The sequence below is a fragment of the Passer domesticus genome, chromosome 11, assembly GCF_036417665.1.
Source record: "Passer domesticus isolate bPasDom1 chromosome 11, bPasDom1.hap1, whole genome shotgun sequence".
NCBI lineage: Eukaryota > Metazoa > Chordata > Aves > Passeriformes > Passeridae > Passer > Passer domesticus.
In genome coordinates, this window is record NC_087484.1 from 22,344,885 (window position 1) to 22,361,119 (window position 16,235).

Below are 16,235 nucleotides of genomic sequence, written 5' to 3' on the forward strand. Positions count from 1 at the left end.
ACAGTGAGCAAAGCAATGTGCTGACCTTCCCAGGGAATGTTTGCAAGCCAACAGACAGGGGCTCGTGTCCGGGGTGTGCTTCAGGTCCTGAGGCACCGTGCAGGTGCCAAGGTACTGCTCTCTGACTCCTGCAGGAACTGTAGCTTGCCTTTGTATTTGGAGCTGGAATCTGAATTGGAGTATTCATGCTTTGAGAACAGAAGCTGGACAGAATTAAAGGAATAAAGTAGGGGTTTATTAAAAGGCCTTCAAAGGGTGCACCTTGGGCAGTGCAAGGGCCCGTCTGTGGCTGCACCCAAGATGGACTGAGAGTCACAAGTTTTAACGCTTTTATAAGTTTTGGTCCATTTCCATAGTGGGGTTAATAGTCCAATTCCAGCTCCAGGTTATGCAGTCCCATCCTCTCAGTCTGCTCTCCTCAGTTCACTGCTGTTTACACCTTTTGGGCCTGAAGCTGTAATGTTGTCCTTGGTTCTGGGGCTGGAAAAGGATTGTTTTGTGTGACTGAACTGTGAGGAGAACTTGCCAACACTTTACATGAAGCTCAGAGTTATATACCAATGCATTCAGAATCTGGAAAATATGAAAGCACAAACTTAAGGCATCAGTATGTGGAGAGTGAGACTTTTCTCTTTGTCTTCTACAGGTAATAATCTCCCAGTGAGGCATGAAGCTGTTTCAAATTAGATACATGAATCTATACAACACAAGCATTTGCTAAAAGTCACCAATTCACTGAGGACTTGCTCTCTTATGCTGACATTTATTGGCTGTTTTTTTATCAAAAGCAAGAAGAGCAGAGAGGCACAGGAATTTTTGCATTGCTGCTCATGCCCCCAAAAGGAAGAGAAGTAAGGAGCAGGGCAAATGATGAGGATGCCCATGAGCTTTAGGGGAAAAGAAGATCAATAGTGCCTGATGAAATTTCCTTACTCGTGTGACCATGACTAACACTTTGAGGTGCTCTACACTGTGTTGTTTGAAGGTAGTAGGTAGACACAGAAACAAAGTACTTCTCTATTTGTGTTTTCCATCTGATTTTCCATCTCAGCTTTTTCATTCTATATCACCTTACCCCTTTCAGTAGAAATCAAACTTAATGCTTGCATCTACTTTTCCGAGTCAGTGCTGATTTTTGCCAGTTAAGCAAAATGAAATTGAATATTCCTGGTACTGAAATTGTGGGACTGATTATGCTGCTTGTTCCCCCTGTATTTGCTGCAGACTACAGGCATGCTTTCTCTGTGCCCTCATTCTCCTAGTTGCAGGGAGGCATAGCTGGAATGAGATTCCTGCCCTGGGGTGTCTGCAAACCTCAGTGAGAGATTCTTCAGAGAATGGTTTTCAACACCTTAATTAGTTCTCTGCAGTACCTTTTTCTCCTGACTGCATGACGTCTGGGTTATGGTACAAAGGCTCCTTGCCTGTGGTGTTTCTAAAATATTTCAGGAGTTCTAATTAAATGCCTTCCTTACTGTTGAGAAGATATTCCTTGACATTCAAATTTTCTAGAAGAGCCATCTTAAGACCAAGACCTGTGATCCTGGGATCAGAGGAGATCTGAGCTGACTTCTTAGAAATCCTTGAGTGGGAGTCTTAAGGCCAGTTCTCCACGTGTTGCCTTATGTTGAAAACAGTGGAGTTGATGGACAGTGAGCTCTCTGAAATTCCATAATGAGCTGTTGGGGACTTACTGTGGTATCAGCAGTAGGTACCTTGGTAAAAGTCATGCTCCCTGCAGACTTTGTGGGGAATAGATGCTGGCAGGAATTTGTGTGGTGAATCTCCCCAATATTCTTGCTGTGTGCTTTCTTCCTTCATCTCAAATGCTCTCAAAGTTCACCCTGAACTTATGAAGTAATAAAATAATTAATAGAAAACCCAGAGAAAGTCTGTAATGGAATTCTTTGATCTTTGGGTGTTCAATCAGTCAGAACCAGGAGGAGAAATTACCACTGTAGAGAAGAGTGTATATACATGTAGAAATATACATATATTCTAAATATATGTAGTTTTTTTTCATCATGTCAGCTGAAGGCACTGATTTGCAAATGAAATTTGGCAAGCAGACTTAGTGTCCTGTGCAAATGTACTGGCTAAAAAGCAGAAGGGGATTTCTCATACTGTTCAGGGCATCAGACTGGGATGGCCAGGGTAGGATGTGCTAATATAGTTCATTTGCCTCAAATTCTGACCTTGAAAACTGGCAAAACAGGACTTTCTCTTCAGATTCAGGTCAGAGATCCAATAAAAGCTTAAAGATTTTTGACATGAAAACATGAATTACCTGTGATAATCTAACAAAGTACCCATTCTTCAAATGTATTTGTTTATTCTATGCATGGTTGCTCTGTAAGTGTGATAGTAAGGGAATAAAAGAAATATGTTCTCTGAATAGTTATATCTCAATTTTCACCAATACATCTTTGCACTAAAAGTAATTACATAGGATTGATAAATGCTTTTGCCTTTATACAATAATTATGGAACATTCCAAAGGGATGATAAAAATAATTTGTTATTTTATGAAACAGTTTAAACTGCAACAACTAGCAGACAACACACTTAAGCATATGTACAAATGAAAGAAACATTTAATTTTACAACTCACTGTAGCTGGGGGAATTCTTACCACTCTATACTCAGCTCATAAAATTTCAGGTGTTTTTCACTAAAGCAAGTTTGCATTTTCTTGCAGTTCAATGAGTCTCAGCAGTGTTCCAGCACTCTCAAAGTAAAAATGAATTTGTCTCAATAAAAATAGTGTCAGAATGCCTTAAGGCTCCAGCTTGTGTTAGAGCTTGATGATGGCCTGACTTTACTTTATTGGGACATTGTATACAGGCATATTAAAAGACAAGTTCTGTCTGAAGAACACAACAGTTAAAGAAAGGTCTGTGAGTGAGGCAAAGCTGTAAAAGTGGATTGACTTGTCAGAGGTCACAGAACTTGTCAGTTGCCATGCCAAACTTGGCATTCCTCGAGCTCCAATCTAGAAATGATCAAGCTGAGATATGTTCAGAAAATTTAGGGGTTTGGCCTTTTATCAGTGTTTTTTTATTTTCAGAAAAGACAAATCAGAAGTGTGAAGCTTCTCCATATGTATGGGTCACCAAATTGCTCTTACCATCAGTGCTAGCACTGCAGCCAGGTAGGCTGCAGGAATCTGTGCTTGCATTTGTGCTTATTCTTCTGCAGCTTCCAAGAAGGTTTCCTGTGGGAAACCAGGGCACAGGGAATATTTTTCTGTCTGCTTTGAGGGGTTCTGCCCCCAGAGAAACACTGCCTTTGACCTTCGCCCATGGAGAGGACTTCCAAGACTTTGAGATAGACTAGAATCTATCAAAGTGTGAAATACAGAGTAGTACAGTATGTCACTTGGGTGAGAAATTTGGGTTTTGGGATTTTTAGTATGGTGTATATAGGAAAAAAGATGGAAGGATTTGGGTGTAGTACCTGTCTTATTCTTCTTCTTCATCTACTCCATTTCCTGCTTCCAGGACTTCAGGATAGACTAGAATCTATCAAAGTGTGACATAGATAACAGAGAGTAGTATAGCATGTCACTTGGGTGAGAAATTTAGGTTTTGCGATTTTTGGGTGTAGATAGGAAACAAGATGCAGGAATTTGGGTGCAGTCCCTGTCTTCTTCATCTACTCCATTTCCTGCAGTGTTGGTGTGTCTCAGGGTGATTGGGTGAGGGAAGCACAGTGCAGAGGTTACATGGACAGTCAAGGGATGAGTTATTGGCAGATGAGTAGAAATAAAGTACATTTTAAGACCTAATTGGATGGGATAACTTTAAAAGACCTTGAAACTGTACATCTGGGGCCATTTTGTGGATCTCTTCCATCACGCTGAGCCTGGAGTGGACAGTGTGAAAAACTAGATAAAATAACAATAAACAAGAAGCTGAACAGTGAAGAAGTCCCGTGTGTCTCCTATTTCCTGGCACAGAACTGCTGCAGGAGGGTTTCCCCCATTTGGGGAGCCCCCAGAAGGGCCCAACACAAAACAAACATCAGTAAATTACTATGGCTCTTAGTGATGGAGGAGCATTTAACCTGCACTTACTGATTCCCCTTTGGATAAATGATCATGGAGAAGGAAAAAAAGAGGTCTTAGATTAAATTTAAATATTATGGATATGGGATCATGGGTTTGGCTTCTGAGTTCAAAAGAACAACAGGGAATTTGTCTTCAGTGGACAGCACTGAATTCAAACTATTCCCTGGTCTGGTCATAAACAAAGGCCAAAAAGTGCTTCATGCTGCTGTTAAACCTTATACATTCCCTGGGTTCTTTCCTGCTCTGACCAGATATGAGTAAGTGTTGTTAAAAGCTCTAGATCTTCTGTCAAGATATAAATACATATTTAACAGTACACATAGACTGATGCAAAGAGAACCTTTCAGTTCTGGATGATGATGTAGGTTGGATAGATTTCACGTGCATTTTGTGTTCCTGAATCCTTGTGGGAGAGGGAAGATGTATGACAGAAGATCCAATTTATTCAGAGCCAAAAGATGATAACCTTGAAACATTTTATTGAAGCATTTGGATTAGCTGAGATAGATGTTTCTTTCATGAGCAGATGTTCCTCAAACTCTGCTCAATTATGTTTCATGGTAGCAGATAACTGCTGCCTGGAGGGGGCTGATGTGGAAGCACTGAGCTCTCATTCCTAAGGAGCTGAAGGCATGGGTTCTAGCAGTAAAGTCACAAGAACAGCTCACTTGAAAAATTACTTTTTTTTTTTCTTTTTTTTTTTTTTTCTTTTTTGGTGTGTGTATTCTACCTTGCTTCACTATTGACTATAGACAAATGCTATAGCAGTAAGAAGGAATGAGGGCACTCATATAGTCTCTACTATATATTATAGTCTGTACTAAAAATCAATATATTCTACATCTGAAACCCAGGCTTTCAGTTTAGGTTTTGTCCTTTCTTTCTAGTAGATTAGGATGTAGTTTTTATTATTCATCTCTGCTGTCATTTTCTTTCTGAAAATGAAAACTATGTTCTCAGAGGTGTCTGGGGACAGAATGTGACTAGCCATATTAAGGGTGTGAAGAAGACACATTTGAGACTTGAGCTAAAATAAAATAACCAAACTCTTTTTAAATACTGCATTTCCTGAAGGCTTGCTCTGGAATGGTGAAGTGCTGTATTCCATTTTACACAATGAGACCTTGCTAATTTTGTCAGTTTATGTGATCAAACAAGAAGGAACTTGCAAATTATTCATCCTAAACACCCTGTTGAAAGTTTGGAGGGGAAAAATCTGCAACTTGTTGTTGAGTTTACAGAACCCACAAGTGAAGCTATTTGGTCACAACACAGTCTAACAAGTCTTGGACACTAAACAGCTCTGGGAGAAAGGAAGTCAGGTGAATAACTAGCAAGTAATATTTTCATAACTCCTGTTAAAGACAAGAATTTGAATATCTGGCCTATAGTTTCCTTTTCTCCTCAGTAAAGTTAGTTACAAATGATACAGAATGTTATTCTAAAGTGATACTAAGCCATCAAACTTGTTGAACAATGCAAACATGAGCTGAAAAGAATAAATTAAAATAATTGTGTAATTAGGAATGTATGTTATTTTAATCAGAAATTCTATTCATGAAACTATGTTTCCATGTGACTGGGTTTAACTGCATGCATTGAAATAAAAATACTGACAATTGCTCTTTTTGATGTGGAACTCTCTCATGCTTTCAAAGCTCTGATATCTGCACACCAAGGACACTTAAAATAGGTATTTTAGAATTTGCTTGCTGACTTAGAGCCTTGTGAGTCAGTGTTCATTCCATAAGGGCACGAGAACAAGGAACAGTTAAGCTGCAAGTAACAGCTGGTCCTTGGAGGAATTTCAAGCAATTTGAATATACAAAGGAACAGGAAGATGCAGTTGAGAAATTTAGCTTTGCACTCTGATTTATGGTTCATGAAGTCTGTTTTTGAAAGGACTTGCACTTTTTCTCCTGTGCAGAAACAGCCAGAACTTTGATATGAGTATAAAAATACATGAATCCAGTCTGCTTTCCTTTGTCCAGCTTGATAGGCACTGAAAGCAGCAACTGTGAAGGAAGTGCTACTCAGTCTTGGATTGCAGAATGATCAGGGCAGATGGTAACTTCAGGAGGCTGAGCTGCCAGATTCTAACCTGTCAGTTCAGAGCATGGGCAAGCTGCAGCTTTATGGAGGCTCAACACTGCCAAATTTGAAAGATTTTATAGGGCTAAATAAGAAACATTTCTGACAGCTTGATAATTTTCAGTCTGTGCTCAAAAGCAGATGGATATAAAAGCTTTTAGACTTAACAGTTGTTTAAAAATGTTGACAAAACAGTGTTTTTGCATTGAGAAAATAAACTCTTCCTGCGTGGCTGGAAGACAAACCCCAACTCTGAGACAGTCTGTGTGGGAAATGTCATCCAAAACGACTTGGGACAGGCAGAAGTGATTAAATGAGGTCTTAAACACAGAAAATGTTGGGTGCTTTAGCTATTAGTGCTGGCAGTTTGGGCTGTGACAGGCACAGAGCACAGGGAGCCTGGCATGGCAAGGACTTGCATCTCCTTGTTGTGCTGGCTGCCAAAATGGGATTTGCCAACCAGCTTTGGCTGTGCCTTGGATTCCTGCCTCCCAGTCCCTGCATTGCACCAGCTGTGTATTAGAGGGAGTCCTCTAAAGAAAGAGTAAAAAACGAGGGAGGCTGAAGTTTGCCTTTACATTCTCCTCTGCCTTTTTATCTCTGATAGAGATGAGCCAGGTGGACATTTGTAACTGAGCCCCCAGCTTGCAGACACACACCAGGGAGGCTGGGCTCTGCTCCAGACAAAATGCCTCCTTAGCTTGATGAAGGTTGAGGGTTAATTAGAATGAATCATTAATTATTGTTAATTAATTAATCATTGTTACTGTTATTAATTAATTGTTAATTATAGTTTTACTGAACAATAGCCTGAACAGTGTTCATGGGGATTGTTTTGGAAGGGGTTCTAATGAATGTATGAGAAGAAATAGCTGCTGTTGAAATGTGGGGCATGATCTAGGACAGGTCTAGGACAGCAGAGGGACATTAAGATTGGAGTTGAAACTTGTGTGAGTTCCTCATGGTGGCCCCTGTGTGCTGTTACTGGCTTCTCCCCTGGACTAGAAGAAGAGCAGAAAGTTTCAGGGTGAAGTTTGGTGCAGGTGGGGAGAATATATGGATGTGAGTGCACACAAGCCCTGTTTTTCAGTGTTGGATCAGTTTGTACAGTATTTTTCCTCATGCATACACACACATACACACAAGTCTAGCTTCTGTGACTTGTACCATGCTTAATCAAATGTCCAGTAAACAACCTAAATATGGCAAGTAAGCTATTTTTTTTTCTCAGGTTCAGCTTTGTAAAGAGGTTTTCACTATTGCCTTGCACTTCTGGCATGGTACAAACAGGTTGCAGCCAAAGTTGCTTCACTTCATGCTTTCACAGAGATAAAAATTCAGCTATCAGCCTCCTTAAACCCATGCTATTAGCTCTCCTTTCAAATTCCATTGTTCTTAGCAAGATGGGATCCCTGGAGTATTGCATTCATTTTTGATCTGGAAGTTTTTGGCCTTGGGGCTTGTTTTCTGATGTTTTAGTATCTGGTCAATTTATACAGAAAAAAACTAAAGATAAGCCACAGGGTGAAATAGTTTCCTGCTATTAAATAATGCATTAGAGCATTTTATTTCTCTGATGCTATGTTTTTGTTTATCTTCAATTTTCAGTTTGTTCTGCAGATGTGTTTATTCATTGTCATGAAATTCATTGTTCTCAGAGATCTATGTGCAAAGCAAAGTGTAAATGGTCTGTTTGCTAACATCAAAGTAAAAAAAAATTAGGTTAATAATTTTCTTGATATTGAATGCTGTGTATTCTTTCATGACTCTGCTTCTGTTGAGTGCTTAGAAAATGAGTTGTTCCACCTAAAATATTGTATAGAATACTATATGGTAAATGATTCTTCTACATATATTATTCTAAATTATTCTTCTACATATATGGCAGGAAAGTTGAAGAAAATTTCCCAACATTAAAATTGGTGTCAGCAAGGTCCAGTCCTTTCTGTTGATCTTATGACTTGTGACTGCCTGGTCTCTGGAATTTTGAAATGGTCTGTAGCAAAAATGTCTCAAAACACCTAGAATCTAGAAAATCCAGGAGTTCTGTGCAATTCTGAAAAACCATGATTGCTACTCATACTTCTGTATGAAAAGCTGCCAGCTTCCAGCCCTTGGGTATTGGTGATATTTTCACCCAATGTCTAGGGGGAATGATGAGGGCTCTTTCTTATCAGAAGGCTAATTAATTACTTTATTATATGATATAATTCTATATTGTATTACACTATGTTACATTACATCTAAACTGAATCTGCACAGAGCTGCATGCCACTGGTCAGTGAATCAACTGGCCAGTGAATCCTCACACCAGAATCCTATCAACAATTCCCTGCAGGTAAACAATCTTCCACATTGCATTCCACTTGTGAACGACATAGCAGCAGTAAATGAGATAAGAATTGCTTTTCTTTTCTCTAAGGTTCAGAGAATGTGAATCCAGAATATTCTTGGAAAGTTGTGCCTTGTTTTTCTCTGTGAAGAGAAATGTGGTCACACTTTGGTGCATTGAATTGTCAGAGGCACTGGCCAGAAGCCTTTGGCTGAGCCCTTTTCTACCTGGTGGTAAACTGCAGCAGCAGAGGGAAATGTGCTGTAGTTACCTATGGCTGTAAGGTAGAAAAATTATAAAGAAAGACCTCAGAAAATCACGCCTGCTCTGTGTATCAGTAGCTAGCCTGTAATTTCTTCTGAGTCAAGCTAGCCCTTTGCAAGTTCCCATGTGAAAGCAATCCTGGTGCAAGCTGTTCATTAACATAACAATCTACTCCTGGGTAAAAAACAACTTGCACCTGCATGCATAAACTGTTTTTACAGTTAGAAAAAATGAAAACTATCTGTCACAAACAACATTTCCTGCACTGGGGGTTTGAGTGACCAATCAATTCAGAATAACAACTTGTTACTGACCAATAAAGTAATTGGCAAGAAAATTACTGACCAGTTAGAGTCCTGTATGAGGTGTGTAACACTGTATAAAAAGGAGCAATGTGAATAAAGAATGGCCTTTTTCCATCATGAAGGAAAGGGAGTCATGTGTGATTTATTCCCATAGTTACCTGTCAAACACTGAGATCACCTGTGGTGCTCTTACTTGGAGCAGTTAAATAAGCTTCTGGAGACAGCCCTATGCCCAAGGGTCTTAAAACACACTTGTGTGCGTGGGAGAATGATCCAGGCTCCCTCTGGATGTTACCTTGGTCCTTTGTCCCCTGCTGCTCCCTGGGACAGATGTGCAGCAGCTGCTGCAGTGTCCCAGCCCTGCTGAAGGCAGTGACAGTGACAGCTGGGCATTTCCAGCAGCTGCACATCTGCCTCCAGGGAAGAGGAGCGTTGGCTTAGCAAATGACATTTAGAAATATTTTGCAGGTCTCTGCAGGTAACCAGTTTCCCATCTGGGATGTTGAGGTTGCAGAGGGCCCCACTGCACCCCAGACACAGAGAACCATGGCAGTTCCAGTTTACACCTTGGTGCTCAGTTAGATCTTTGCAAATGCTGTAGTAAATCACACTCCTGAATTTCCAGATTCCCAGTTCCACTCCCCCAGTACTGGCCTGGAAGCCACTATGTCACTTGTACTGGCAATTCTGGACACAAACCACAAGTGTGTATGGGCTATAAACCATCCCCATGACAAGTGGGGATTAGGCTTATACTTTTCTTTTCCTTATTATTTACCTGGCAGTTGAAACAGACAAGTTGGAAGATGATGGACTTGTTTCCTTCCATTTGCTGCTGCAGCTCTGCATCAACAACTTGAAAGTTACCTTCAGTCAGTGACAGTCAACTACTTGAAAGCAGATTTTCAAGTATTTGAATTTTTATTTTCCTGTGTAGACTTGACTAAACTAACTAAAATTTACACTTTTCCTGTGCAGACTTAACTAGACTTAACTTCTGGCTTGTGTTCTTAGTGTGTGGTGTCCTTCTCTGGCCCTGCTAATGTATGCTCCAAGAAGAAGAATGTGCAAGCACAACAGGCCACACATTTTGCAACAATTGGCCCCAACAAAGTGCAACTTTGAGAACTTTGGTGAGTGAAAGTATTTTAAGATGTTTAAACTGAGACAAAATGGCCTGCAGGGATCTTGCAAATGTGTTATTATGAATAGTTTATGTCTAAAAGGAGCTAACATGATTCCAACAGGAAGGATAAGGGTAAAATTTTGGTTTTTTTCTTCCTCTGAGTCTGTGTGAGTGAGATTTTGTACAGCACACCCCTGAAAATGCAATTTGTGTTATTCTCTATTTTATTTAAGGGCACCACTTTGAGCTGTGCTTCTGTTGTAGGTTTCTTATAGAAGATGATTCAAGCAATGAGGTAATTAAAGTATGAAAATTGCCTTGGAGGAAGCAGTGCTATTCTATGGTGATACCCTGGATTTTATTCAGAGGTTTTTTATGGAATATGGACTTAAATAAATTCAGAAGCACTTTGAGGAGAAAATGTTGAGGAGGCTGTAACATAAAAGGTGCTTTTATAATTGGGGAACTGAGCTGCAAGAGAGGAATCAGAACAGCAATAAACTGGCCTTACAGTTAAAATTTTGTGTTGGGATTTTTGAGGGCATTGTTCATGTCCCAAACTATCAATCTTTTGTGACTTAGGCTGCACAGTCAGTGTCTCTGCTGGCATTCTTCCCTTTCTGGTACAGAGGAGTGCAATTCTGTTTTGATATGTAATGCATGGGAAATACCAGGGCTGGAAGGCTCTGAAAGCAGCTCTGAGATAAAATGTCTGTTTTAGTACAGGGGCCAGTTAGTGTGAGATTTTAGTGTGAGTGTTTTCTAGATTCTAGCCTCTCAGGTGTACCAAGGTTGAGTCAACTCAGTGCTTTGTGTGGAAATAGTACTTGGAAGAAAATTCCTCTGACTTCCTCATGGGCACCACACCTTTCATCCTCACTGCCCATCCTGTGGAGTTCATGTCAGACCTGTTTTGTTTTCAGCACTGCTCTGAAGAGGAGCTCTAGTGAAATCTATCCTGTGGCTTTGTTCTCATGATTGTAGCCTGTTTAATGAAAAACCTGCTTGGTTTTTTGTCCTGAAAGAGGCATTTGGTGCCGAGTGAAGAGCTGGCTGAGGCTGCAGATTTCCCTTCAGCAGGGACATCTGCCCTATGCTGCTTATGTACATCAGGATTGAGGCTTGCAGGAGCATCATCTCTTGTGACCTTTCCTCTTTTTCAAACTGAAATTGCCCCATGGGGATAGAAGTCAGCAAGGAGGAGCTGACATTCAGTGGTTGTATAAGAAAAGTGCTCCTGAAAAACTGAGACATCAAAGAGGCATATCTGCAATTCTATTTCAGGACTGCTGGATGGTTTCACGCTGTATTTTAGAGCTAAGGAAGTTTCTGCTAGACCTTCCTCTTTTCAGACTCTACTCCCTCTTTATTTTTCCAGGAGTTTGTTTTTTTTTGTCCTCATTTCTTTACATGAGGCTGTGCTCAGGATATGGAACTATTTTTACCTACAGCAACAAAAAGGGCAAATGGAGTGTCAAGGTTTCAGGATGTTGTAATCATCTTACTGCAATGAGAATATCTTAAGGTAAGGTTCTCTGTCTGGAGAAGAATGGCTTTAAAAATGACAAAACAATTGGACTTGTTGGTTAACACCACTCCCATCATTTAAAATAAGCATTTTGAGGTTTCAGTTTAGCAGTTTCTGTAAGTTAGAAGTTAGTGTCTAGTAAAACTCAATTCTTGACAATTTTAGATTTTCAGGTACTTGCTGCACAGCCTTAGAAGCCTGCCCTACCTGAGTTTGGAAGGGAGAATCTGTGCTGGAAGCAAATGTAGGTTGTGTGTGGACAGGGGGCTTTGAGGGTTTGGTATCTGTGCCAATGCTCTCCTGGTAATCAAAATTAATTCCTTCCAGGCCTAATGGTTATATGGTTCAAGTTTTATGGTTAGACAAAAGCAATAAATCTGGGTCACAACTCTTTGTGTTTTCATCTGATTCTCTACTTTTGGATGAGATGAAAATTTTTGATTCAAAGGTTTAATGACAAGGATAATTAAGTTTTACATGAAGTATTTTTTAAAATTTAAGCACCATCACGTTCCAAAGCTTTGAGCTTTTCTTGCAAACCCAGATGGTCTTACCATAAGATAGGTGTAACAATTGGTGTTGGAAGACATTGTCATTAATTATGTTTCTTAAGACAGCCTAAAGAAATAGGGAATTGCAGAGATGACACTTTATTTATTGATCTCAATTTTGTGAGAAGAAAGCAAACAACCTGTGTTCAGTGAACTTGCTGAAACTTTAAGGAGCTGAATCAACTCTGTTGTATAGATTCTTGAGAGGAGACTAGAGAAAAACTGGGATTTTGGTGAATGAAATAGCTTCCACAAAAATGGAACAAAAAGTTGGGCACAGCTCTCTGAGGTGATATAGAAAAGGTTAGTCTTTGTACTGGCTCACCCAAAAGGGTGAAGGTTTGGCTGAACAGTATTTTATTTGAATTGATTCCCTCAACCCAGCTATAAATCAAGGCTTGAGTAGTGCACTAGGGAGTATAAGATACTGAGTTATAAATCAAGGCTTGAACACTGTACCTGTGAGTATAAAACACTTGATGTTGTGCAAGTCAAGGCTCAAAAAGTGCCTGTGTGAAAAGCTTGGGGAGATAAATGGTGGCACTTGAACACTGCCTGTTTGGAATATAAACCAGGGTTAGATGTCTCATTTCAACTCTAGCTCTTGAACACACATGTACCTCACAACTGCCAGCTCAAACCACAATCAAAATTCTCCAGTCTGATACCTGCCTGCTGAGATGGCAAGCACTTCAGGAGTTATTTCTTTCTGCAGTCTTCTTAAAACTCAATTTCTTGGTGTGTAATGTACATTGCATCAAAGAAAAGGAATGTTCTTTTGGTAGCAGGAGGTTCTGTATTTTGGTATCAAATATAATGAAAATTTCTTACATAATTGAAATGTATATTTTATTGAAGGAAGGTGGCTCCTTTTCATTTACTTATAAGGTGACATGTTTTCATTTGGGAAATGTGTTGTCCTAAACTTTCTAGACAATCTGTTTGGAAGAAGGATTGTGACTTGGCTGCCAAGAAATTTACTCTGGCTAAGAGTTCTTTTTGCTCTCCTGAAGAATGCTGATCAAGGATTTTATCTTTGGGTCCCCCTGATTCATACAGATTAAATCAGCTGCTGATAAAGAGCCAATATCAAATTCATACAATACTGAAAATTCTGTGTGGAATCTGATGGATGTGTATGGTCAGGGAGGAAATGTATTAATTACTTAATTACTCTGAGACTGCTTCATGGCCTCATGGTCCAGGCATTGCTGAAGCTGTCAGTCGTGAGGTGTGTGGGGAATCAGTAGGGGAGGTATCATAAGTTATCTGCCTTTAATTCATTTTAATTCATTATTTCTTCCTTTTCTGTAAATGGCCCTAATTTGTGAGGTAAGGCTCACGTGATCACTCAGTAATTTAGTAAAAATGTAATAGAAAAGATTAAATACCTGTGCTGGCAGTCTTCCTGACCACTCTGTCTGTTAGCTATTAAAACTATTTTTACTTCCATATTGTTGAAAGTCCTGACATGATTTTATTCCCTTCTCAACATCATTTTAATCAGCCAGAGTTTGCCATCTTTCTAGTTTCCATTCTTTCTCGTGCAAATAAGAGTGAGATTTACTGTGGCATTCCATCTGTGCAAGGCAGGAGACATTAACTTGTTGGGCTATAATACCTTGACTTCAAGTTGAATTACAGTTCAAATTTCAGTGTTGCAGGGATGCATTACAGCCTTTGCTTTGAAGAGTTGTGGTTTGAACAAGGTATATCAGAACAAGGCAAATAAATTGGGGTGAGTGCTCTTTGTTTAGAGCTGAACTTCTTTAAGAAGAGGACAAGTGTCATTGTGCAGAAATCTGGGAAGCCTTACTAAGTGTCAGTGTGAAAACTGCACGTCTCCATCCATGCATAATCACATTTCCAACTGTACCTCTTCCCAGGCTTCTCATAAGTTTTAATCTTTCTTAAAAGTGCAATTTCAAGGGAAATTTGTTTGCAGCAAAATAGAGCATTAGTATTCTTTTTAGGTTGATAAATGCTCTACTCTTGTGTATTTGAAGGCTTTTCTGTTGATAGTGGATCAATTTATGATCAGAAACAAGTGTGTATCTTCTGTTCTCTCACCTGTGTAACTAATATTAGAAGTCTTCCTTCTGGAAGATGCTGAATATCTAATTTCTAATGGTGGAGGATGGTTGAAATGACCTCGAAGTTCATGCTTCCCTGACACACTGGGTAAATGTTCCCTTCTTCCAAATATTCCTTACAGGAAGTGAATGGGAAACCCACTGCACTGCCTGGAGTTTAATTCCCTGTTCAGCACAGCAGGAGAAAATCCTGAATTCAGTTTCTGCTGATTATGAACCCAGAAGCTGTGGGGTTTTTTTGACTGCCTATTGCATAAGTTGGGTTGCAGTTTATGTTCTCTGTACAGCAAAATATTGCCCAGTGATACCAAAAAAACAAGACATCCCCCATGAATAGAGAAGTGCTAGGGGAGGGAGAATTTGTGTTTTGAAAGGGATGGAGCTGAGTGTAGTTATTGTTGGGTAAGACCAAAGTCATGGAAAACTAGGGTGGAACACTGCCTAAGACTCATATCCGTTCTTAGTTAGGGGGAAAACCCCTAAACTTTATTAAATTATTTAATTAAGGACCAGCTTGTTGAGTAGAAACAGACAAACTACAATTTGTAGTTGTAACTCAGTATATTTTCAGACTTCTGAATTCTTGATTTAATTTCTAATACTGTAGCACAGATTTAATCTTATCCAAACACATTTTTTCAGTAGTCTATTCGCATATAACTTTTTTTACATTTTATAACATTTTGCTCTTTCATAGCTTGTTTTAATTTCTCTTTGTTCTTTTCTTCATTGTTGTTTAATCTAATTGGTGACCATGGGCTAAGGAAGTAAATGTCAAGTCTTAATCAGTTTCCTATTCTGTATCTTAAATGTGATAGAGTTCTTCTTTTTCAGAAAATCTCTTTAGTTAAAAGATCACATTTTTAAAATTGCTGCATGGAACCTCTTGTAACCCATCCTTGTTGCTTGTTTCCAACTTATGAGTATCTAAACTTTTCCCTTTACATCATGTTTACCAGATGATCTGACCTGAATTTAAAGCGAGAGAAAAAAAAATGCACACGTAGGTTCTTCCTTGCAGTAAAGCTGCCAAGCTCATGTCATCTGTGTGAAGTCATTTATTATTGAAAGGTGTCTAAAGAGCATGGCAGCAGCTCTGCTACTTTTATCCTTCCTCTTTGGTTCCACTTCTGTTGTTAATATTAGGGCTGTGATCAAGTTTCTGGCTGTTGTGATCACTTGGGCTCTAAAAGCTGTTAGTTGCTGCCCTGAAGCAAAGAAACCCCATTTTCATAGCAGCTGAAATAAACACAGTGTTTCTATAACTATGTTTACAAGGATTCATGCTGAACTGTGTTAGCACAGTTTAAGAATCATCCTAGAAAATTCAGGAGTCATCCAGGAAGGATAAAATAATTGTATGCAAAGTAATGCAGAATTGTAAAAAAAGCCCTACAGGTCATAGATGGCAATAGAAACAGTTGTAGCTGAAATTTAAACATTCATAGCCTGAAATATCTACGTGGACCATCCCTCATATGGGCACCCATTTGAAGGAGTATTTGTGAAGTATTCCATGCACAAGGTGCTTGGCTCTGCTAATAAGGTTGTAAAAACACATTAATGACAGGACTGTGAATAGTAACAAATTCAGTTTGTGATATTCTCTGCTGTTAACTTAAGGGACAATTTAGAGCTGGGTGTCCAAACCTTCCCCTTGAACAAGGGGAACACTCTGTGCTTGGTTTTTCAGCACAAGAGGAAGCATCTTTCAAAGATCAATTTAATAAAGGCATAGAATTACCAAAATGGTGGTTTAGATTATTTTAAGTGCAGTTCTAAGCAAAGAGGTCACCTGAGGGCTGAGTAAATGACTGTTCATTCCTCAGAGGGAGGATGGAAGGATGGAAGGGAAGGCTCTTTAAGGGGTTAGGAG

At 39.4% G+C, this 16,235-nt stretch overlaps 1 long non-coding RNA gene across 1 annotated transcript in view; it reads left to right on the forward strand.

Moving 5' to 3' along the window:
• Positions 1-9,307: 9,307 nt before the first annotated feature.
• Positions 9,308-16,235, forward strand: part of LOC135278697 (uncharacterized) — a 75,490-nt gene continuing 68,562 nt past the window's right edge. The window contains exons 1-4 of the long non-coding RNA XR_010346142.1: positions 9,308-9,539; positions 9,847-9,970; positions 10,076-10,194; positions 11,639-11,712. This is a non-coding gene — a long non-coding RNA (uncharacterized LOC135278697). The remainder of the gene's footprint in view (positions 9,540-9,846; positions 9,971-10,075; positions 10,195-11,638; positions 11,713-16,235) is intronic.